Below are 24,696 nucleotides of genomic sequence, written 5' to 3'. Positions count from 1 at the left end.
GCGAGCAGGATATTTTTAGTTTCGTAAAACGTCATTTTTCTTGAATACTAGTTATTATCAACGAGTATGTCTATTTACTTTTGATATTAACATTAAACAAAAATTAAAAGTTTAAGAATTAAATATAATTCTGGGGAGGATCGTATTGTGATAACTCGTATTGTGTGAGGCAACGAGCGGGAAAAAATATTGGGACTCTACAGCAAATACACATTTTGCACCTATTGTGATAACTCAAAATAAATTTCAAATTGTATATGAAGGTTTAATGTATAATAATTGTAATTTGTAAGTATTTAAGAGAGATTTTCTCAACAGTAATTAATACTATACATATTGATATAACATTACAATTCCCAAAAACAAAGAAGATAAGAAAGTTTCCTTATACACAACCATTTTTTGGCTTTTCTGTAAAATTGACATTTTAGAGTTGCGACAATTTTATTCTGGGAATAAGGCTTACTTCTCCCCCCCCCCTCTCAAATGAAATTTCTAGTTAGAGTCCTAATTCTGAACTATGTGTATCGTTAACCATAATGTATACTGTGATCTGGCCAATATCATAATGAAAAGCTTGACGAAGTTAACCAATTTCATCTTAATGTGCATTTTATCCACAGCATCAATTTTTAGGCCTACTAATAATGCACTTTTCTTGACTTTTTCAAAACCTATGCATGATGATCTGCAGTTACTCGTATACCAGTTTTGTTCAGATTGATAAAATAGTATATTGATTGCTATATGTACCATATTTGGACAATTTGTTTTGCTAAGCGCTAATAATATTGTATATTTTAATATATTTCTCTTTTAAATAACATTAGAACGAGAGCAACAGAAATTTGCATTAATAATTATAAATTGTTGTCGTCACTATTCAGCTGAATGCATAACACATTTTCATCCTTTAATTACACTGGAACGTAACATGTCAAATAATCTGTTGATATATAAACTAAATATATTTCGTTCAAATGAATATTCATCGTTGATTTTGTAGATTTTTGCTTTAGATTGCTATATAACGATTTTTCATTTGTTATTTATTCATTTAATTCTATTTGGGTGACTGAGAATTTTTTAAAGCGAATGGTGGCGTAAGTTTGGTTTTACAAGGTGTATGTTTACTTTTGTCCTATGTTTTAAGGGAGATTCTGTAGAATATTACCAGTGCCTTGTTCTTATGCAACCGAACTTACACTAAGATTATGTGTGTTGCACGGATGCAGAAAAATCATCAAGTAATGAAAACGAGTTTGATCATTTTCATGTAATGGTGTGAATTAATCGCTTTACGTGCAGAAAAGTGATTTATTAGTTTCTAACAGATTTTATCATTAAATAATTTTATTGCTAGAGAAGGAATATGTAAACGTATCTCAGTATAATAATTGTTAATCATGTAAAGAATATCTATCTATCTTTATATATATATATATATATATATATATATATATATATATATATATATATATATATATATATATATATGTGTGTGTGTGTGTGTGTGTGTGTGTGTGTATGTATTCATAAGATTTCAGTAGCTTGTTGCATTCTATTGGATACTTTTGAAATTGTGTGAGAAACTGTGTTATGTATCTTTCTCATCTTAATTCTTCGTAGCTTATTGATTTCTATGGGGAGTTATTTTTCTGTTCCCCTTTTAATGATCTGGAATTTTATATGTGTAATTTTACCGATTACTCCTACAAACCCAGTTAAATAATATACATTACTTTTACAAAATGAATTTACCTTACATATAAACATTTCATCATCATAGTCATCATCATAGGTATTCTGCCAATATTGGCAAGTTATTTGCAACAACTGAGAAGCTTCCATGCTCCACGGTATTCTACTAACCTCTTCTTCTTCACGTACGATTTTTCTGTTTTGGTATCGTTCATCAATTATAGTCTCCTTCGCCCCCTCCCTCTTTTTCCTGCCACCTTACCTTCTAGCACATCGCTCATGATACAATTTCTTCTTACTTAATGTTCCAAACAGCTTCTCTTCCTTTTCTTAGTAATATCTAAAACTGTTCTTTTTTCCCCAACATTTCTAACATCCTCTCATCTGATTTCCACTCGACCCAACTAATTCCCTCCATTCTTCTTCACACTCACACTTCGGAAGCTTCCAGTCGTTTTCATCATTTTAGCACGATGTCCATATTTCTGTCCCATATAATACAATACTTCACATGAAGCATTTTATGAGTCTTTTTTTATCAACTCTTTATTCAAAATTCAACAAAACAGACTTTTCTTCCTTCTAAAGGCTTGTTTCGCCATTCTTATTCTCGATTTTATTTCAAATTCACACTTCATATCATCACTAATAACATTACTCAGGTATCGAAAAATAGTCATCTGTTCTACCAATATTATTTAGTTCAGTTCAGTACAATCTATCGATTGGTAAATATAGTATTTCATGTTTGGAAAATTTTTGTTTTCACTGTACGCAAATAATATTGTAGAAATTTCAGTCTATTACACTATTTGGTTAATTGGAGAAGAAAACATATTTCGTAAAATGCCACGTTATAGATAGATTAACGGAAAATCAAACGCAGATAAACAATAGACAGAATCTTTAACCCTTTCGTGGACAGTGGGAATAATCCAAGTTTGATCTTATTTGCTCCATTGGGAAGTGTTATTTCTGTCACAGCCATGATTCTTTTTATTATTATTGGAATGGTAATTGCACTCGAACAATGATTTCATTTCATTTTGAGCGTGTTCTGCATCTACTCGTATGTAAGTATATGAATGGTGGTTGACTGAGGTATTACAACTTTTCTTCCATTTTCTAATATGAAAGCTTTTGCTTTTCTTCCCTCGAGATTGTAGTCAAATACTTTGTATTGGTAACGAACACGAAACAGAATATATAGATATAGGACAGAATATATAGATAGAACAGAATATAGGATGATCAGCATCACAATACTAGCTTTTACATTGGCCTAATTTTATTATTTCAATTTAAGTCCAATTTTTATTTGTGCATCCTGAAATAACATTTTTGTGAATTGACAACGATGGTATACGACTAGCGACTAGTGATGCTGGGGTGCATCCATGGGGGGTGTCTACCGGGTCCAGCCCCCGAAAAAAACTTCCTAACTCAGCATACATTTGTACACTTTCTTAAACTATACTTGTTTAACAGGGCAATGATTGATGTAGCATGACACTTTAATCTTACACTTCATCTGTACTCTTTCTCTTATAAAAACAATCTGGTTCAATCATTTTATTTCTGAAAATATAGGTGTAAGTATTTTACAGTTACTTATCGCCTTTTCAGGTGCAGATAATACTCGTTAAATACTACATAGACCTAGTGGGTTGTAGCATTGGACCACTCATCAAAAATTTCTGGAATCGCTGATGGTGCTAAGTAGATGGACAAGAAACTTATATGTTTTATTCATTGCGCATAACCCTCGAGATGTTTTATTTGTATAGGATGGCTAAAGATGTGTACTATTTCTTGTCCATCCAGTGTAGCTGTTTACGATGAAATTATGTTACTATAAACCATCGCGCCGATTTCAGAATAACTTTGAAGGTGAAAGGATTTCTGATATGTTTCCTCTTTCGATATGCAAACAAAAAATATCAAAATCCTATGGGGCAAGTGAACTTTCCCCTCAATTCCCAAGGTGTACGCCCATGCTATAAACTAATTTTAAATCCAATAACCTTGATGATTTATAAACGTAGAATAGAAGCGACATCGTCCCATCACTTCTAGAAAAAAAAAGCGGCCCATGAAAGGGCTTTAAAGAAGTCAGAAGTAAACGCAAGTATAACGACAAGAATATCGATTTCTCAGTCTCATCTGATGCAATAATTGGCAAATCCAAAAAGGTTTTGGCCTAAGACTCTAAATGAAACAAGGAAACTCCATAAGTTTCTAAATTGTCTTCACGAACGCTACCATGTTGCCACCTGGTAGGAACTTCCCTCCCCCTCCTTAGTTTAGATAAAAGAAAAGAAAAGAAATATATATATATAGAAAAAACTAAAGAAAGACAGTAGTGGGAAAACAAGCTAGAAACGGTTACACCAGCTCTTTCCCTGCGATCCTATGTTTACCAGGAAACCTTCATATAATGTGTCGCAAGAGCACTTCGCGTTGCCATAGCGACTCGCAGCTTCGGATTCACACACACAAACAGACACACACACGCGCGCTAGGCGACCGGGTCGGTTTCCATAGCAACAGCACCTCTCACAGGAACTCTTCCAAATCGATGATTCAGCGTGCATGATCGCCGTATATTTCTCTCTCTCTCTTTCTCTCTTGTGTTAGTGATGATACTAATACTGCTAGTACTACTACTACTACTGCTTGTAGCGGCAATATCTGTTATTGTTCCTTTGCTGCGATTTTTTAGGGGGTAGTTGCGATTGAAGGTGGGACACGGTTGTCAGGGAGGAGGGAATTGTAGGAAATTACCACGGAAACCGAACACCAGTCTTCTGATATCTCTCCAACTACAATTCACGATTCAAAGCGTTGTATATAGTATAGGATTCGAACTTTGTTATTTAATGCTATGTCATGGTACTCACCACTAACACATTTATATGATTTTTTGTTAAATATTTTATATATATGTTTTTGTACATGGTACATACATTATGCTAGATTAAATGGTATCGTTCACGTGCTACACGAGGAATGTCATTTATCAATGATTATTGCATTTGAGTTTCTCGACTTCCTAACTATGCATGTGTAAGTATTAGAAACGCTTTAGAACGACTATATCCATCTACCTGTGTATCTGTCACTTTTAATAGCAAAAACAGCAACAGATAGCGAGTATATATCCTAGCAGAATGCTCATTCTTCGCATAGGGAGAATACGTTTCATTTTAAATGAGTTAGAAACTAATATCGGTCATCCTCCTCCTTTAGGAGTGCTAATGGGGCGGAATTCGGATTTAAACGGCATAGGAAGTGTCACTGTTCGTCTTACTTAGCGACCCCGAAAACTATGGATTCGGTACTAATATTGGTCATTTTTCGGTCACTTTTATATATATATATATATATATATATATATATATATATATATATATATATATATATATATATATATATATATACCCCTCCCACTCCCCTACGTTGTACCGTCAGAATGAAATAATAAAAATCATCCCAGGCTCGAACCTCATTTATATTGAAAATTTGATGGAGATCGGTCGAGTGGTTTACTACCAACGTCCCATATATGGGACACAGCGGATTTTACGAGGGACCGATTCATAGACATAAACCGCCACTATAGACCGGTCATAAGAAAATTATAAGAAAATTACCTTACCCACAGACCATCTGCTAGAACGAGCCCGAGCGTCTCACATATGGGACGCTGGTCCTTGTGTGAAAACCAACGCGTCCCAAATATGAGACGTTCGTACATTTTGGAAGTATAATTTTTTGTGTCGATAGCGAACGTGTTAAAAGTTATTAAGTCATGAACATAGTTACTTTCATTTATATATATATATATATATATATATATATATATATATATATATAAAAGTGACCGAAAAATGACCAATATTAGTACCGAATCCATAGTGTCCCAGCAGTAGTGGGGCATGTTGATATTTTGTCTATTAGCTACATGTTGATATCAACACACACATTGGGCACATTTCAATATCGATCATGTGATCCCTCTAATGACATCCCTTTAGTTTACCCAGTTTCTTTGTGACTCCCCTTGCACAATTTCAACTTGGCCTCAATTGTTGCATCCTTATTAGTATGCAACCGTGCACATCATATTGCATCGGATTGATGGAATATTATTGGTGAATTGGCAATGGCTTTCATGTTCTTGATGCTATTCCTTACATTTCCGACGCTTTGAACTCACGTTTACTTAGTATGAGTGCATTTATTCTGGGCATTTTTCGTTACGTGTTTCCACATATGTGTATCACCCTGCTTCATCTGTTGTGCTCTACCGACACTCCAGATGTCTTTCTAGAGCATTTGAGTACAAATTCGCTACACTTAATACTCAGAACATCACTGTTGGCCAGCATCCGTACCTGGCGTTTATGCAACCACACACAACGGGTATGAAGGTGTCCGCCATTTTGTATTTGTTCCAGAAATCGACTTAATACAAACGAATTATTGTTACCTAGTAGAAACCCTATCAATTCATATCTATTTAGACCAATTTTCATTTGGCAGATTATCAGGGACTCCCTACGTTCCTTTGGAGAATCCCTTGCGCGTGCATGGTAGGATTGTGAAACATGCAAAATTGAATACAGCAGGTATGACTTCTTCAGTGAATTTTTTACCCGCTCTCTTTACGTTGGATAGTTTCCGAACTATTGGCGTCCGAAAGTCATTTTCCCACGCTTTCGGCACCTTGTAGATCCGAAACTATGTCCGATAGCCGAAAGTTCAAGAGAACTTTTTTTCTTGTCTCAGTGGGAGAAGTCACCTCCCAAGAGTTGTAACACTTATTTTGCAACACCCGATATATATATATATATATATATATATATATATATATATATATATATATATATATATATATATATATATATATATATATATATATATATAGTGTTATTCTGTATCCCAAGGATAGGTTTTGTGTTCTTTTTTTAAACCTCTATTGAAATTGGAAGTGATAGAAATATACCATTTCGGGTTTCGTTTATAACTCCCATAGAACAGAAACTATAGGCAATGAGAACTGATTTTTTTAAAAAATATGAATTCAGCTCCCTCAAGAATAGTCTAAATTATATTTCTACGCTTATATCTGTATTAAAACCGAAAGTATTTGAAATATGCTACTTCTGGTTTCAAAATAGATCCAAATAGAGTAAAAACGAACACGTGTTCCAGCGTTTTTGATAATTTTAGATCTATAGGAGGAAAGGGAAAGTTTTATATTTTCCTTTTCGCCAGCCGTTGTCTAATACTTATGATCACATTACGGAAAAGAACTGACTAGTTTGCAATTAATTTTTAGAACATAGGTAGTAACCTACCTCAAACTAATTTTTATATTATGATATTTTGATTGACGGGGCGCGGATGGCTCAGTAGTAGAGCGTTCACCTCCTGGTGCATGGGGTCTTTGGTTCGATCCTAGATCGCGTCAAGTGAGCAAACACAATGTCCATGGAATTCCTGGGGATTCTCCCGTTTCCTCACCATCGCTTTTAGTCTAGCAGGTATAGTCGTGGAACGTAAAACAAAGATTTAATTTCATTTCCACTTTGATTAAAGGAAGCATCCTAAGTCGCTAGGAGGTTCAAATGTCGACAGGTTTTTATAAATACTCTTTCATTGACATGCTTATCCTAAGAAGAAATGGGGTTTAAATATTCTCCATAATTCTCATCTCCCCGTCCGAAAAACGGACAAATTATATGGTAAAATATAGAATGTATAACATATGTTATTATTAAAATTATATAGAAAATATATGAGAGATTTTTATACTTCATAATCTTTAATATCAAATAGGGAATGAAAATTACTTAGAAAACGGATACAATATTAAATTTACACATTAAATATAAAAAAAAATCTGTTTAACTTTCCATGACTATGCCTTTTAGGTTAATGAGACAAATGGCTGATGAAGATTGCTTGATTATAAACAGAATATTGGTAGAATGAAAATCTGGAGTGGGGAGTCCCGAGAAAACATACGTGTTTGTCCACCATAGACTTACGTAGCGTAGGATCAAACCAGAAAACCCTCACATAAGAGGTGAGCTCTCTATCATTTAACCACCTCCACGTTAAACAGAAAATTGGAACTGAGTGAAATTTACGATAAGCATAATCTATCTATATAAATAAAAATGAAAGCCACTATGTTTGTTACTTAATAACTCTTGAACCAACCGACCGATCTCGATCACATTTTCAACACGAATGAGGCTCGGATCTGGAATGGTCTTTAATCGTTTCACTTTGGCGGTACAGTGTAGGAAAGGGGGAGGGGAGATAATTAAAAATGATCGATATTAGTGCTGAATCCATAGTTTTTGGTGTCGCTGAGACGAACAGTGACACTTCTGATTCAGTTTAAATACAAATTTTGACCCCATTGCCATTTTATGTCCAACATCAAACGTATTCTCCCCGTGCAAAGAACGGGCAATCTACTGGTATTTTATATGTTTATATCAAATAGTAGAGATGCAAGGGCTCGGAAAAAACCCGGCTTTTTTGAAAAAAAAACTCGGTTTTTTCTGCTTCGCTTTTTTGCTTGGGAAATTTTGGGCTTTTTTCAAAATTCTACTTTAAATTGATAAAGCAGACTTTTTTCGCTTCTCTATAACACAAAAGTCATTTAATTAGTGGTTGATGCCGATAATAATATAAAACCTCGAAAATAAACCATGAATTTCGAAAAGATATTTCAAACAATTTTACTTCAACATATTTACATTTTGAATTTCAAAGGATTAACCAATGTATATAATAAAAAATGTTTAACCTCCTATATACAAAAGTAAGGAGAGTTGGCAAGAAACATGGTTGTTTTTGAAAATGCCTAAAACCCGTTTTTTGGGGGGAGTTTAAACCAGGCTTTTTTGGGTTTAAACAAGTTTTTTTTACTTAGATATTTTGCTTTATGTATATATATTACGTATTCACAGAAATAAGTTTGTTTCGCCTTGGTGTTATTACGCAACAACGGAGTTATGCTGGAAGAGGTCCCATAAGCTTAAACAAGTCCGGTCAGTAAATTTCTTAAATTGAGAAACTCCAGCCCTAGCCATCGGGAAAATCCCGTCATTACTTTAAGTGTAAAACAATAACGGGAAAATCCTTTTATTGCTTTGCATGTAAAATTTAAAGGTCAACGTATCATAATCAGTACGCTAAAACTTAGGTATTTAATTACAAATTTAGTGCGTACATATCATTGAAAGTACAATCCAAGCTAATGCTGGAAGCTACGTAGGCAATCGATAAATTTTGTAAATTTATATCAGTATATTTAAGCAACCTTGGCTTCTTTATAAAACAACAGGCATTCAGGCATGCAGAAATATACAATTTAGTTTCGTTTCGTATGTTCAGGCTTAACATCCTTACGTAATACCGAGGTTATCAAGGAGAAGACTTTCGCTTAAAGTGACATCCAAGCCACTACTTTGTTGTAGTTCGACTGAGGGTTGTGGTACAACGAAGAAGAGTTGTGGTTCGACCGAGAATTGAACATGGGACACCTTGATTAAAATGTGAAAAGGAAATAAAACTAATGCAGATGGTCTGATATGTGCAAGATGTCACCATGAAGTTCACACGTTTCGCATTTTTCGTTCTTTTTAATTTTTTGGTTTCAACCAGTTATTTTAAAAAGACAGCTGGTGTAAACGAGCCAACCCTAAAAGTAAACACTTCTTTTTTAAAAAACATACAAATAACTAGCAAAATTTTATGTAGTATTTTTACTTCAAAATATTCCATACCCTCTTTTTGAAACAAAATATTAAAATAAACATAAGAGAAATATTTAGGTGATACACTTTATGTGATACACTCAAAGGCTCCACATCTAGAACTTTTGGTTATGTATATTCTTGAAATTCTACAGTTAAGTTTTTTATAACCACCATCACGGTTTATCCAATCCTTAAGTTTTCTGAATTTTTAACAAGAGGGATTCAACGTATCATTACGGAACTCCCCCCCCCCCAAAAAAAGAAAGGACTACGGAATATATTTAAGCTAAGCTAAATACAATTGCACAACGAACATGACTGAGTGGTTAGCTTTTGAGCTTCTATCGGGAAGTCCGGGATTCAACCAGCATTCGATCATTCTGACAAAGCTTTTATTCATTCCATCTGTGAATATAGAAATAGTGCGTGTGCTGTGAGTTGGCCGACTTCCTTTCTTATTGTTTTTAAATCGTTATTGTTACTAATTACCAGCAGTGACGGTTTTGCGAAGGTTAGGGGGTCGGTCTTTCGGACTGAAGCCTGTTCCTCAAAGTTGCGGAATGTCCAAAACAAACGAAATATCTATTAGTTATATCTTTACTCATAAACTTTAAGCTCCTGTCAAATAAAAATTACGAATGTTTAGAAAAACTAAACATTAGTAAGAAAAACTAAACATTAGTAATAAAAACCCCTCCCAAAATACTTTTCTAAATTCACCACTGATTCTCAGTGTAAAATGATCTTCAAGGTTGTATCCGGAAAATTATTGCTAAACCATTGCACTACTACAGTATAACAGAAATGTGGAAATACGGTTTGACGGACATATTGAAAAACGTACGCTTTGACGGACATATAGAAAAACGTAAGTTTAACTTTTGTGCTAGAAGCTAGAGTACTAAGCTCCTACAAATGAAACACGGATGAAAATATCGTGAGAGAGAAGAAAAAAATATCGATAACTCAAAAGTTAAAATAAAGTTAAATAGTCTGTAAAATTGCCCTAAAATACTACATTCTTCATGTTAGCTTTAATTCGTAAAATGTGCTCCATCCATCTTGATGGTGAATTTCAGAGCGAAATATGTCATTTAGGTCATGGAATTCTTATCTAACTATAGAATATACTATAAGAAAGCTATTTAGATAGAAAAATCATGAAAATGAAAAAAGCCAAAATTTCCAAAATTCTCGTTTTTTTTTCCAAAAAAGCCGGCTTTTTATGTGAAAAAAACCATCGATTCAAAAAAGCCGGCTTTTTTGCATCTCTATCAAATAGAGAGTGAAAGAAATTTAGTGATTAAAACGTTCTACTTAGCAAATCGGTATATAAAATATCGTAGAAAAATTAAAATTTTCTTTTAAAAGTGTTAATAGATACATGAAACAGAATCTGTGAAAAATTCATAGATAAATTATAATGATGCAACAAATTAGTAAACAAATAATACAGTCTTCTAATGTGATTGGAAACTGAAATGATAAGAAACAAGTAGCATTGACACGTATTTAATACGGGAAGGAGTTTAGTTTTTATAGAGTGATACTTCCACAATTACTATTGAAACCGTAAATGGTAGTTGGTTTCTACCACTTCCGGCATTAGTAGAGAGGTTAGATTAGACACGGAATATATTCTTGGGACGCTTAATTTCTTGCATATAACCGCTTCTCGCTATCTATTGTCTTTTTTTAAATTTATAGTGATCAATGTTAAAACCGGAAGTGGTTGATTTCTACTACTTCCGGTTTGAATAGAGGATTTAGAGTGAAGATGGTAGCTATTCTTGAAACACTAAATCGGTTTTCTTAAAAATTGCTTTTTCTTATCTATTATAATTGTTTTCTATATAACTCAATATTGAATTTGGAAGTTGTAATGCATTTCGATAACTTCCAGTTTTCGTAAAAGTGAAGAGTCTTTATCCCGGCGAAATTAAAATACCGCTAATTTTACAGTAATTATGTGATATCTTCAAATAGATAAAAGATAATTGAAATATGGAACAAGAGCGCCCTAGACAATATTATTTTGCGTGAGGTACCGTTATCACAAGTCACCTTGTGGCTTTCCGTTTTCAGCTGTTTAGAAATAAATGCCGATTTTTAAAATGGCTCGAAATCGAAAGCAGATAAGTGAGTCGTGATAACGGTTTCTCATGTAAAATAATATTGTTGTCTAGGGCGCTCTTGTTCCACATTTCGATTATCTTTTATCTATTTGAAGATATCACATAATTACTGTAAAATTAGCGGTATTTTAATTTCGCCGGAATGAAGACTCTTAAGGATGGAAACGAAATATATTTTTGGGACGCTTAATCGATTGCAGGAAACAAATTCATGCTATCTATTACAATTTATTCCCTATAATGATCAACGTTAAAACCGGAAACCGATAAACTAAGCTTCTTAAAAATGATAATTGCGTTTTACAAACTTTCCCTCCAGGACCACGTTCTACACCATCAAATATCCACAGTCCGTCTACTCTTCGCCCTCTGTTAAATATCCTTTTACTAATTTCCTCCTCAATATCCATCACCTTTCCAGGTCCACCTACCCTACTCGTATTTTTTACCACACAGTCTACATACACCTCCTGGCAGTAAGTAGTTGCTCCAGTCAATAACAAGTTTCAAAGGAGCACTTTAGATCGCGTACAAGAAAGTTTTGTTCGTCACGTTTAAAAAAGCAGCAGACTACTACAAAATACACCTTTTCCCACTGACAATGGAGCATATTCGAAAAATGTTCCCTTTATTACCGTTTTCTCTCAATGGCATTTCATATACAATTCACTCTCTTCTATTAGATTTGAAACCATAACTTACTTTATTTTTCCTTATCTTAATATCCTCTCTACACGTCCAACATCGTGTAGTTACATTTATCCATATCTTTTGAACATTTTAGGCAGACTTTCTTCTGTGTATATATATATAACTGCACAAAATTAAACACTGTTAAATCAGTGACCAGAGATGTTCGCCAATTTCCTCAATACACTTTCTCCACAATGCGATAACCTTTCGCCGTAACGTCCGCCATAGCAAAATACATCCTTGTTCACTATCACCAACGTTCTTAAATAAACACTAATTTCTGCTCTTGGTTTCTTCTATCATACTTTATAACAATCAATCCTACCAATTTTTCTCGGTTATTTTTTATTTATTTATTTATTTTGCAAATTTTCCATTATGGCGTCGCCACTTAACGGAACTTATTTTAACCCTTATTTTCAATACATTTCACATCTTTAACAGTAAACTACAGTTCTATGTAGTCGTTTGGGTTTAAATTGAAAGACTATTTAACAAATTAATTGAGCAAAGCCTCCATTCTGCTCCTACAAGTATTCTTAGATCTTATGCTAGCATAGTTCTTCAAAAGACATATAGCCCTCCCAGCTGGTCTACTGCGTAACACGTTGAGCCTTTGTTCCACATGGTCCCGGGTTTGATTCCTGGTGGGAGAGCACAAAAAATTAATTTCGCAATTACTCACTTGTTTGAATCATTCGTCTCCTTTAGCCTAAATGGCATAATCGTGAGACGTTAGACTAAAAATATTTCATTTTCATGTCGCAAAAAAACTTAAAGAAAATAAGAATTCATACAAAACTAATCATCATCATCATCATAAGTATTCTGCCATTATTGGCAGATTACTTGCCGCAACTAAGAAACGTTCATACACCACGGTTCTCCGCTAACCTCTTCGTCTTCACGTACGATTTTTCTGTTTTAATATCGTCCATTAATTGTAGTCTTCTTCGCCCTCTCTCTCTCTTTCCTGCCACATATCCTCTAGCACGTTCCTTCTTTACCAATGTCCCAACCAGTTTTCTTAATAAAAAAAACTGGGTCCACATTAAAACCTGGAATCATTCATAATCTCTTTTAATTGCATTTATCCTTTTGTCGTGGTGAAACAAATTTTTAAATTTCTTTTACAAGAAAAATACACTTATTGCTGCATATTTTCTTAACTCTTTACATACAAATATTTACTCCTGAACATTTTTAAAACTTTTTGAGGATGTAAATACGTTTACTTTTACAAAATAGATTTAGTTCAAAATATCTTTTTTTTATAAAAAAAGCTTTATGCAGACATAAAATCATTTTTGATAGTTTTTGCATGAAGAAATACATTTATTTCCACATATTTTAGAAACTTTTGCAGAATGAAATACGTTTACTAGTGCATATTAAATTTCTTTTGCAGAAAGAAATACATTAACTTCTACATAGTTTTTAAAGGAAAAAAGAACTTTCTTGCAGAAAGGAAGACTTTTACTTCCAAATACTGTTTTTGTTAACTATTTGCAGAAAGAAATACATTTATGCCCACATAATTAAAAAGAAATCTGCTAAAAGAGATACTTTAATTTTCACATACTTAAAAAGCTTTTTTTGCAGAAAGAAATGCATTTATTTGAACATTTATTTTCTCTGATGAGTTCAAGTAAAAGGAAGGAACGAATAAGGTAGTTCTTTCGTAGAAACATACAAGAAAAAAATAATAAAGAAATGAAAGAAAACTCTGGAAGTTTCATGAAGCAAGGAAAAGCCATGTTTTGGGTTGTAAAACCATGTAGTTTGGAGAACCAATCTTTCACGTGTGCCCTGAGGGATATTCAGGTTATAATTTGTCTGACGAAAACTAGTTAACTCAAATGAGGTTAACATGTTGAATCTGGTGATGACACTTCTCTGCGTTAGCAGAGGTTTTCACCTCAACTCTCACGCTTGCACAAATAAAAAAATATATATATACCATTTCTTTCGTTCTACTTTTTTGCAACTAACTTGTAATCACATTGAAATACAAATAATACTGAATGTTTTTCTGTTCTATAAACGTTTTTCCTATTATAATGTACGATCGTGTTTTAAAATTTCTGGTATTCCATCTTTCTATAAAAATCTCCTGTATTTTTTATCGATAAGAAGCTCTCCAGGATGTGATCAACAACTGTGGATCACTGAGCTGTACCTCCGGAACCGTCCCCTCAACATAATAATGTAATTTAATGAAATTACAAATACGTTTCTAGCCTATTTACCGAATTTGAAAGCATTGTTGTCCATTCAGTTTTAATAAATGAAGAACATATTATGTTTTGATCGAGCTATCTTTTAACCATGAAAAGGGAAACGTTATACTATAATATGTACACTGAGAAAAAAATGTAGGTGGCGTACGTAAAAAGGTCGGTTACATGCGTAATTCCTGTAGTTTTTTGAACTTAACATACAGCAGACGTATAACTGAAAACGCATGTTTTATAACACTTTCCGTATAAGTGTTCTATCTATACGTACTTTCCGTATGGAACAATATAGGCGGTCAGGATCTCACACACAAATGGACGTATATAACATATAGCTGAGGAATGTAACATAAGTGATATACGGATATATGCATGTGGTATACGGAAAACTGTTAGATGCCAGACATCTTGCAACGGCATGATGTAACATCTAAGGGCAGTGCGTATGTAGTATATGGATAACGTATGCTCCGTACTGATTTCTGTAGTAAGCAAGAGGATTTCGTATATTTGTACAACTCGGAGAACGGATTTTTCTCAGTGTGATGCAGAAACATCCGTATTGGGAATTTCTAGTACAATAAACTAATTTATTCTACCAAATATATCGCCCCTAGGTTGAATGCCACCCTAGGCTCCAACCCAATGAGTGTAGGCGTTAATCTGAGACTGGGAAACACTACTGGCTGTATGGTAAAAATATGCTTCTTCAGTGAATGATAGTCGAGTTTGATTCCCGCTGGAAGATCATGTGGTTCGGAATTCATGTTAGTCTCTAGATTCTTTCTTTCTTTCTTTCAGTTTAACTTCCCGCGATTAAGCCCTTTGGGCTAAGGGAGACGATGATTAAAGCAACTGAATGATAGTGGAAGAATAGGTCGAATGAGGAAGTGGGAGGAAACAAGAATAACCAGAGAAAACCCGCGGACACGATGTTATCCACCACAAACGTACTTGGCCGGGAAACGAACCAGAGACCCTATGTACAAGAAGTAAACACTCTACTAATGAGCCACCCTGCTTTTCACCTAGTCTGTAAGTACACGTCTCGTATAGCCAAAGTCTTGAAAAGGGGCCTCAAAATTTTACACCAGTTATCCTATCCATAACAGTAAACAAACATGAATATTGTTTTTTCTGTTTAGTAATGCATAATGGCTCAGTGGCAGAGAGTTCACTTCTGGTGCAAGTCGTCCTTAGTTCGACCACCTGTCATTTGAGTTTATGGTGGACAACATTTTGACAGTTTCCGTTTTTTGAATTCTCCTATTTTCTCCCACATTCTAATTCCACAGATCTTTCATAACCATTCACTTTCATTAATTGTCCATCTCCTTTACACTAGAAGGCATAATCGTGGGACGTAAAACTAGAAATTTAATTTAATTTTATTTGTTTGTATATTTAAAGAACTTTATCTCCAGTTATAATATTAAATGGTTGAGTTGAGTTGAATCGATTTTAGTTTAGCGTCACTTTCAGCAGCGAGGCGAGACGTGGACCTACTTATTAACGTGGAATCCGAAACACATGAGCTCCAGCCGGGAATCGAACCGGGTCTCCCACGCCAAAGGCGCGCACGCAAACCGCGTAGCCACGAGGGAGCTCCAATATTAAATAGTGTTATATCCTTATCCGTGATTGACTGGCTAACGCATCGGTCTTGCGCATGTAGTACCGAGTTCGATTCCCAGTGGTGTTAATAAAATACAAACACGAAGAGTGGGTCGGATCTTACTGTAAACTATAGGATCTGTCTCATTAGCCTTAGTGCTGATCAAAAATGAAATGAAATGAAATCTTTGAGTTTTACGTCCCACGGTTATGCCGGTTAGGCTAAAGGAGACGGTGATGATGAGTAATGAATGAAATGGTGGAATGAAGAAAGTGGGAGGAAACGGGAGAACCCCGAGAAAACCCACGCACACGGTGTTCGTCCACCACAAAGTTAACATGGCGGGGGCTGGGATCGAACCCGGGACCCCAAGCACCAGAGGTGAACGCTCTACCACTTAGCCACCGCGGCCCTTAGTGCTGATCAATTTCAATAAACTAAGTAAATTTTCCTGGGCGGTTGTAATAACACCTCAAATTTAAAATCTCTGTACATGTCCAAGATTCGACTTCTAAAAGGGTTACATAGTTTTCTATGCTGAAACATTATCGCTAGGTAATTGGCAATTTACGAATACTTGACCTTTACTCTGGGCTAGAAGCGAAGACAATGTTAGTTGAAGCGAATATGAGAATAACTGAACTGAAATCCGTCTGGCAGTCAAAAGTCCTTTTCGACTATAAAGCCAGAAATTTATTTAAGTTTAGTATCTAAATATTTGATTTGGTTATTGTCTTCATTTTTTTGTACTATTAAATAAAACAAGTTTATTATTACTGTAGGCAACATAGCTGTATTTACCCACTACATCTCAACTGTAAGTTAATTTTACTAATTCAAACATATATTTAAAAATTCCTTGTGTTGCGTTTGAAACTTTCAAGCCATTATACAGTAAATGTCGCAGTGAGAAAGATTGGAATAATGATAAGTGCAAAATTAGGAAATTATTTTGTAGACCCTTTCTGTTCTCTCTATTTAATATATGTTAAAAGCATTTTATTTTAACAAATTTCGATTTTGAAGTTTAATGAATTAAAGTTTCGTCTTTCTTTCCCTATTTCTAACTTAACTTTTTCAAAATCTAATTTAAATTCATCCTCTTTTATAACATCAATATTTTTCTCATTACATTATTTTATTATTCAGATATGACAGCCATCTTTGAATCATGTACGCGATCAGTCCAGCATTACAGCGAATTGGTTAACCAATGACTGTTATTCCGTTAAACAAGCTTTGCCGTAACTTTCAATCCAAGAAATAAAGAACCAAGTAGTAACCAAGATAAATTCTCTCTTTATTATAAAATATTTGAAATTTAATTGGAATTATTAAGAATTGCTTTTTAAATTATATGTTGTATGCTTAATTTAAAGTAACATTCCCATTTTTAAGAATTGTTTAACATATTCATTTATTTTATTATTTTCATGTAATAAGCACGTACTAAAAATAATACAAAATTTTAACATTTTTCTTTTGCTTGTTTTTCATAAGTGAAAGGAGATAATGAAATGCAACTTAACACGATCATATATAATGTTATTCTATAACAGGAAATATGAACCTGAAGAATATACAGTGTTGTCATACATAGAAATCACAGTGTTGCCGGAATAACAATTCCCCAAAATCTAAGTTAAAGCAGTGACTAGAGGAACAAACTCAACTGCATTTGATTATGTATCATGTTGTTTTGGTTTCCTGTGAACTACTTTTTTTAAATAACATTATTTAATTTTAATAACCGTATTTAAAAAAAAATGAAAGTATTAATAACATAGACTGAGAGTACTTGAGAACAAGATCCTGAGACGAATATTCGGACCCAAGTGGAACTGGAATGGGGAATGGAGGAAACTTCATACGGGGAACTTCATAATTTATGCGGTTTATCAAACATTGTTAGGCTGATAATGTCTAGGAGGCTCATGTGGGCAAGTCTTATAGCTAGGATGTAATAAAGTAGGAACGCTTTCAAAGTCTTGACTGGAAGACCAGTCGGAAAACGACCATTAGGAAGACCTAGGTACAGGTGAGGGGACAATATTAACATGGATCTCTGAGAAATAGGAATACAAAGTAGAAACTGGATCCAATTGGCGAAGGATAGAAGTCAGTGGAAAGCTTTTGTAAACGCGGTATTGAACCTCCGGATTCCATAAGCCATAGATTTAGTTAGTATGTTAAAACTATTTAGTTTATTACTAACTAAATACAACTATTATTTAAAAAGGAGTTTACAGGATTTCAAGACAATATGATACGTAATCAAATCCAGTTGAGCTCGTTTCTCTAGTCGCTACCTTAACTTAGATTTTGGAAGAAATGTTATTCTGGCAACACTGAAAATTCTTCAGGTTCATATTTTTTGTTGTAAAGTAACATTATCTATGATTTCATTTCATTATCTCCTTTTACTTATAGAAAACAAGCAAGCAAAAAAGAATTAAACTTTGTACTATTTTTAGTATGTCAGGCTCTTAAATTTTTAGGTCTATACATTCAAGATGAAGTAATCTAGATCCTTAAGGATATGACAACAGACGAGTTCTAGAGATCAGTATAACACAATTTCAGGATAATAAGATATATTACTATTGGAGGTCCTCAATATTTTGTTATACTAGCATTTTACTGTATCTACCTTTGTTTTAAGGACAACTACCGTTTCAAAATTGCTAATTTTCTGCTAGTAAACAATAATAGTCTTATGTAAAAGAGAATCCTGGTTAAATATATTGAATGCTTCCCAGGGAACTAGTACTGTTTGTATCTTTCATGTAAGAATGTAATGAGTTTCACATGAGACTCGCACACACTTTTCATGGTACCATTAAGAGCATCATTTAAAAAGAGAAACAACACTTCCGTATATTCAAAGCCTGTTTGCAGGTGCTGGTGTGCAATAGAACTTAGATCTAAATAGAAATTCGTGTTTGAAAGTATCCATTATGGTTTCTTATCCGCAATTCTTATCTGCACGCTTTACGCTAAGAACAGTCTGTAGTCTTCTATTTTATGCACGCGAATGTCATGCACTCTTGTATTTTTGAATTTCAACGTGAACTTTCCAGTTCTTCTTTTCTTTTTCACCATGTACGTAACTTATGATTGATTGATTGATTGAGATCCATAATACTAATCTTTGGTAAAAGAGGATTGTTAAAATATCTGAAAACTTTTACAGCTCTGCTTTAATATCTATTACCCTTGTACTGTAGTGTATGTTTATAGCTTATGATTTCCCTTCAGCTAATTTCAAACCATTATGTGTTATTATACACTGTTATGGAACACGTCGTTTATCATAATGACAGACACTTTACAGGGTCGTAAAGAACTTTCTGAAGATGGAAAGCTGATTTTTTACAGACGATTTCGAATTTATTTAATGCTATCACCGTCTGTCACCTGTTGTCTGGCTTTTAAGCAACATGTATCGTATATTAACAATAATCCATTAAGCATCATAATGGTAACAGGTGTAAGATGTAGTAATCGTAGACGTTTAAGACATATAAATGTACTTAATGTGAGTTTAAAGGAACAATATTAACCAATAGATGGCGGGAATTTTTTCTCTATTATCTCAATGTATTTTGTACGGAGAGGCAACATTTAAAATAATTTAATCAGATTCAAGAGATCAGGATTCAAACTTTGTTCAAAAACGAAATGAATAATTAATTAGGAAACGATCTGTGCAGTTTTTAATGATTTTGTTTCTTTTCTCTGTTAACGAAGTTTTGTTATTTGAAGCATATATTTCTAAAGAGGAAAATAATCTGGGCAGTTGTTAATGATTTTGTTTCTTTCCTTTGTTAAGAGAGTTTCGTTATTTGAAGCATATATTTCTAAAGAGGAAAATAATCTATGCAGTTTTTAATGATTTTGTTTCTTTTCTTTGTTAACGAAGTTTTGTTATTTGAAGCACGTATTTTTAAAGAGGAAAATAATTTGTGCAGTTGTTAATGATTTTGTTTCTTTTCTTTGTTAACAAAGTTTTGTTATTTGACATGATTTCTAATAATTTTTTTTATTTTCTTTGTTAAGAGAGTTTCGTTATTAGCAGCATATTTCTAAAGAGGAAAAATAATCTGTGCACTTTCTAATGATTTTGTTTCTTTTCTTTGTTAAGAGAGTTTCGTTATTAGCAGCATATTTCTAAAGAGGAAAATAATCTGTGCAGTTTCTAATGATTTTGTTTCTTTTCTTTGTTAAGAGAGTTTCGTTATTAGAAGCATATTTCTAAAGAGGAAAATCATCTGTGCACTTTTAAATGATTTGGTTTCTTTTCTTTGTTACGAGAGTTTCTTTATTTGAAATATATTTCTAAAGAGGAAAATAATCTGTGCAGTTTCTAATGATTTTGTTTCTTTTCTTTGTTAAGAGAGTTTCGTTATTAGAAGCATATTTCTAAAGAGGAAAATAATCTGTGCAGTTTCTAATGATTTTGTTTCTTTTCTTTTCGTTATTAGAAGCATATTTCTAAAGAGGAAAATAATCTGTGCAGCTTCTAATGATTTTGTTTCTTTTCTTTGTTAAGAGAGTTTCGTTATTAGAAGCATATTTCTAAAGAGGAAAATAATCTGTGCAGTTTCTAATGATTTTGTTTCTTTTCTCTGTTAAGAGAGTTTCGTTATTAGAAGCATATTTCTAAAGAGGAAAATAATCTGTGCAGTTTCTAATGATTTTGTTTCTTTTCTTTGTTAAGAGAGTTTCGTTATTAGAAGCATATTTCTAAAGAGGAAAATAATCTGTGCACTTTTTAATGATTTGGTTTCTTTTCTTTGTTAAGAGAGTTTCTTTACTTGAAATATCTTTCTAAAGAGGCAAAAAATCTTTTCTTTGTTAACAAAGTTTTGTTATTTAAAATGATTTGTGCAGTTTCTAATGATTTGGTTTCTTTTCTTTGTTAAGAGAGTTTCTTTATTTGAAATATATTTCTAAAGAGGAAAATAATCTGTGCAGTTCTTAATGATTTTGGTACTTTTCTTTGTTAAGAGATTTTCGTTATTTGAAACACATTTCTAAAGAGTAAATGATCTGTGCAATCTTTAATGATTTTGTTTTTTTCTTTGTTAAGAGAGTTTCGTTATTAGAAGCATATTTCTAAAGAGGAAAATAATCTGTGCACTTTTTAATGATTTTGTATCTTTTCTTTGTTAAGAGAGTTTCGTTATTTCAGGCATATTTCCGAAGAGGTAAATGATCTATGTACTTTTAATGATTTTGTTTCTTTTCTTTCTTAAGAAAGTTTTGTTATTTGAAGAATATTTCTAAGGAGTAAAATTAAGTACTCTTAGCAATAAATAAAATAATTTTAAAAAAATGTATGGGCTGTTCCCTGATTAATTATTCATTTCGTTTTGGGGCAAAGTTGAATGCTGATCTCTTGAATTTGATTAAGTTATTTTGAATATTGTTCCTCCATACATTGGAAAGATAGGGAAAATATGTTGCTGTCTTAATAATTATATTTTTCTTTTAAACTGGCCTTAAAATGTTACTCTTAGCGTGATCTTTTTGCCATCTTCAATGGTCTAGTGCAATGTTTCCAATCTTTTTTTCTTTCTTTTTTTTTTTTTTTACCTGGAGCATCTTTCATAAACCCTGAATACTTCACGTCCCCTCTTTCTCTCTCATTTTTCATAGTGACTTTTGTCTGGCCCTTTCTGCGAATTCGGATGCAGAATTGAATTTTCAAATCTTGAATAATAATAATAATAATAATAATAATAATAATAATAATAATAATAATAATAATAATAATAATAATAATAATAATAATAATAATAATAATAATACAATGACCGACAAAAAATTGAGCATCTGGAATTTTGATGTCGACGTAATTTCGTACACGTGCATGCCTTCAGCGGGTGTGTAAATGATTAGAGTTGCAGTGATCTGTAACAATTACAATGGCCACCACAGGACATTAGTGTTGGCATCATGAGACTATGTTATCAGGACTAATACGTAAAGTATATAAGGGTCTTCGCTGTGTCAGATGGTTTGTGCTACGTGTTCTTATGAATCAACGTTACCAGCTTTGACAACCTTTGAAATAGACTTCTTTTTGGCGTTGCATGTAGTCGGATGGTTGAATCATGCAATATCTAGACAAATAGGAGTCAGATGCAACAGTGTTCCGATATTAGACTGAATGTAAACATAAGGGTAACAACACGTATCGTCAAAGTTTCAGTCGGCCAAGATTGATCACACAAGGGAGGATCGGCGCATTGTGTCCCAAGCATCGTAACTCCTTTACATCTGCGCCTCCCATCGGAACACAAGTAATGGACTTACTACAACACCCTGTATCATCGCACACCATTTTTCGGAGAATAGTAGCACCCGGACTACTGAATCGCTCGTCATGCGTAAGCTGACGTTAACACCATATTATATACGGCTGCGTTTGAAGTGCTGCTATAACTGGGAACAATGATTTGCTGACAGTAGCATCAAATCATTTTCAGCGATGATCCCCGGTTTGTCACCACCTCGAATGATCATCGTCTGCGAGGTTGGGGGCATCGAGGGGGGGAGGACACCTTTTATTAATGTTTTGAGAAACAAGTTGGTGTTACTCCGTGCGTAATTGTAGGAGGAGATATCGGCTATAACTTTAGACCACCTCTGGCAAGGGCGCCGATTTTTCTGTAACTTTGGGGGGCCCATTCATAATATATATATATATATATACAGCAATACATATAACAATAAAAATAGCTATAAAAATACATATTCATAAAAATAAATGGGGGCTCACATGAGCTTTGGGGGTGCCTGGGCCCTCTCGCCCCCCGCAGGATCGGCGCCCTTTACCTTTGGTAGTGATTTAGGGAAATCTAATGATAGAACAGTGTGTTATGGACATGTGCTTCCTCTCATGAAACAGTATCCTAGTACAATTTCTTAACAGAATAACTCTTGTTCGTGGTACGTCTCTCTACAACTGCCTGTATGTTGATGAGGTACTCCCTCTGCCAGCAATATCTCACGGTCTGTCCCCGATAGAACATGTGCGGAATCATCTCGGACGTGAACTTCATCTTTATCCTGGATGTCGAGGGCCAGGGAAACAGCCGTTGAGAAATTTGCCTTAGGAGAGGATACAACAGGTATATGATATCCTTCCTAACCGAATCAACATGCATCCAGGTCCAACAAGATGCTGAAATAAAATCGCATAATAACGTAGTGAAAATAATAATACACTGTGGTTGCTATTATAGCCAATACTGTATCAATACTTATATATAGTATTAGATATTTAAATAAATGGATTCTTATCTGACTAGGTAGTAAAGTGGTTTTGATTTACATATTGTATGCTAATTGAGGTTTCTAATATTTATAAATGAAATTCAAATTGATATACGTTTATTGGAACATAAAATGACTGATTAACAAAACAATTTATTACAACTGTTGCAGACATATTCAATAAGTAAATAAGTACTTTAGTAATTTATTAATTTAGTAATTTATTACACTAAAAGAATGTCTGCTGTCTCAAAATACTAATAAAGGAGCAACTTTATAAAATTACCAAGATCTGAAAGATCTGGTATTTAGTAGGCCTATCAGGAGACCTCCATGAGAACATTTGTAAATGCATTCTCAACAAGATAAATTCAACTTAATAAAAAGGTAAACTTACATACAAATCTTTGTACTGTGTAAATTCTCATTTATCGTTGATATCGACTTAAGCCAGTAGTAATTCCCGTCTTCTTTCATTCTGGCTGGAAATTTTGGGAAGTATTTACATGTATTCAAGAAATACTTTCTCTAACTTATAATACATAAACAACTAGGACGTCACACATCCTTGAAGACTATTTTGGAGTTGTTTATGCATTTAAAAGTTTCCATATTTTAACAATAAACCATGTTTATAGGTCTTTGAGTTTCTATACATACTTATACAAAAGTTGTTTTGATACTTTAATAATACAATAAAAATTTTAATATTTTACAGATATGATAGATGTTGTTAACGTTAGTCAACACAATACAGATCACTGTAATTCTAATAATAATCGCATTGGTAACTTCTGGAATTTAATTTGCATTTTACGTAAAACTTCCATTAAATTGATATATATTTCATTGTATGTTTATGCTTACTTATGTAGCAACTTCTTATCAAACCTTGTAAACGCATAAAATTACATGCAGTTGCTAATAATTTTTCTACTACTGTATTTATATACATTACAGAAATCAGGATGAAAGAAGCAAGTGAAATTAGTGCTTGAACACCACACTTGACGAAATTCTGCGTACGCCACTGAGTATGATTGTCATGACGAGACTTTCTGAAGTAAAATATAATCTATTCTGGTTCTTGAAAGATCAATTGAAAAGCAAATTTAAGTGTATGTAATAGTACAGATTGTAGATTACTTGGCACTTATATAGATTATGTGGCACACATTTTCTTAAAACGTTTATGTGGATATATTTTTGTGTTTACACGTTATGAAACTGGAAAGAAGTTCTTGTTT

Source organism: Thermobia domestica, chromosome 15 (genome assembly GCF_964235325.1).
Source record: "Thermobia domestica chromosome 15, izTheDome1.hap1.1, whole genome shotgun sequence".
NCBI classification, from domain to species: Eukaryota; Metazoa; Arthropoda; class Insecta; order Zygentoma; family Lepismatidae; genus Thermobia; species Thermobia domestica.
The sequence above is the reverse complement of the archived record's forward strand: the minus strand, read 5'-3'. Positions refer to the sequence as shown.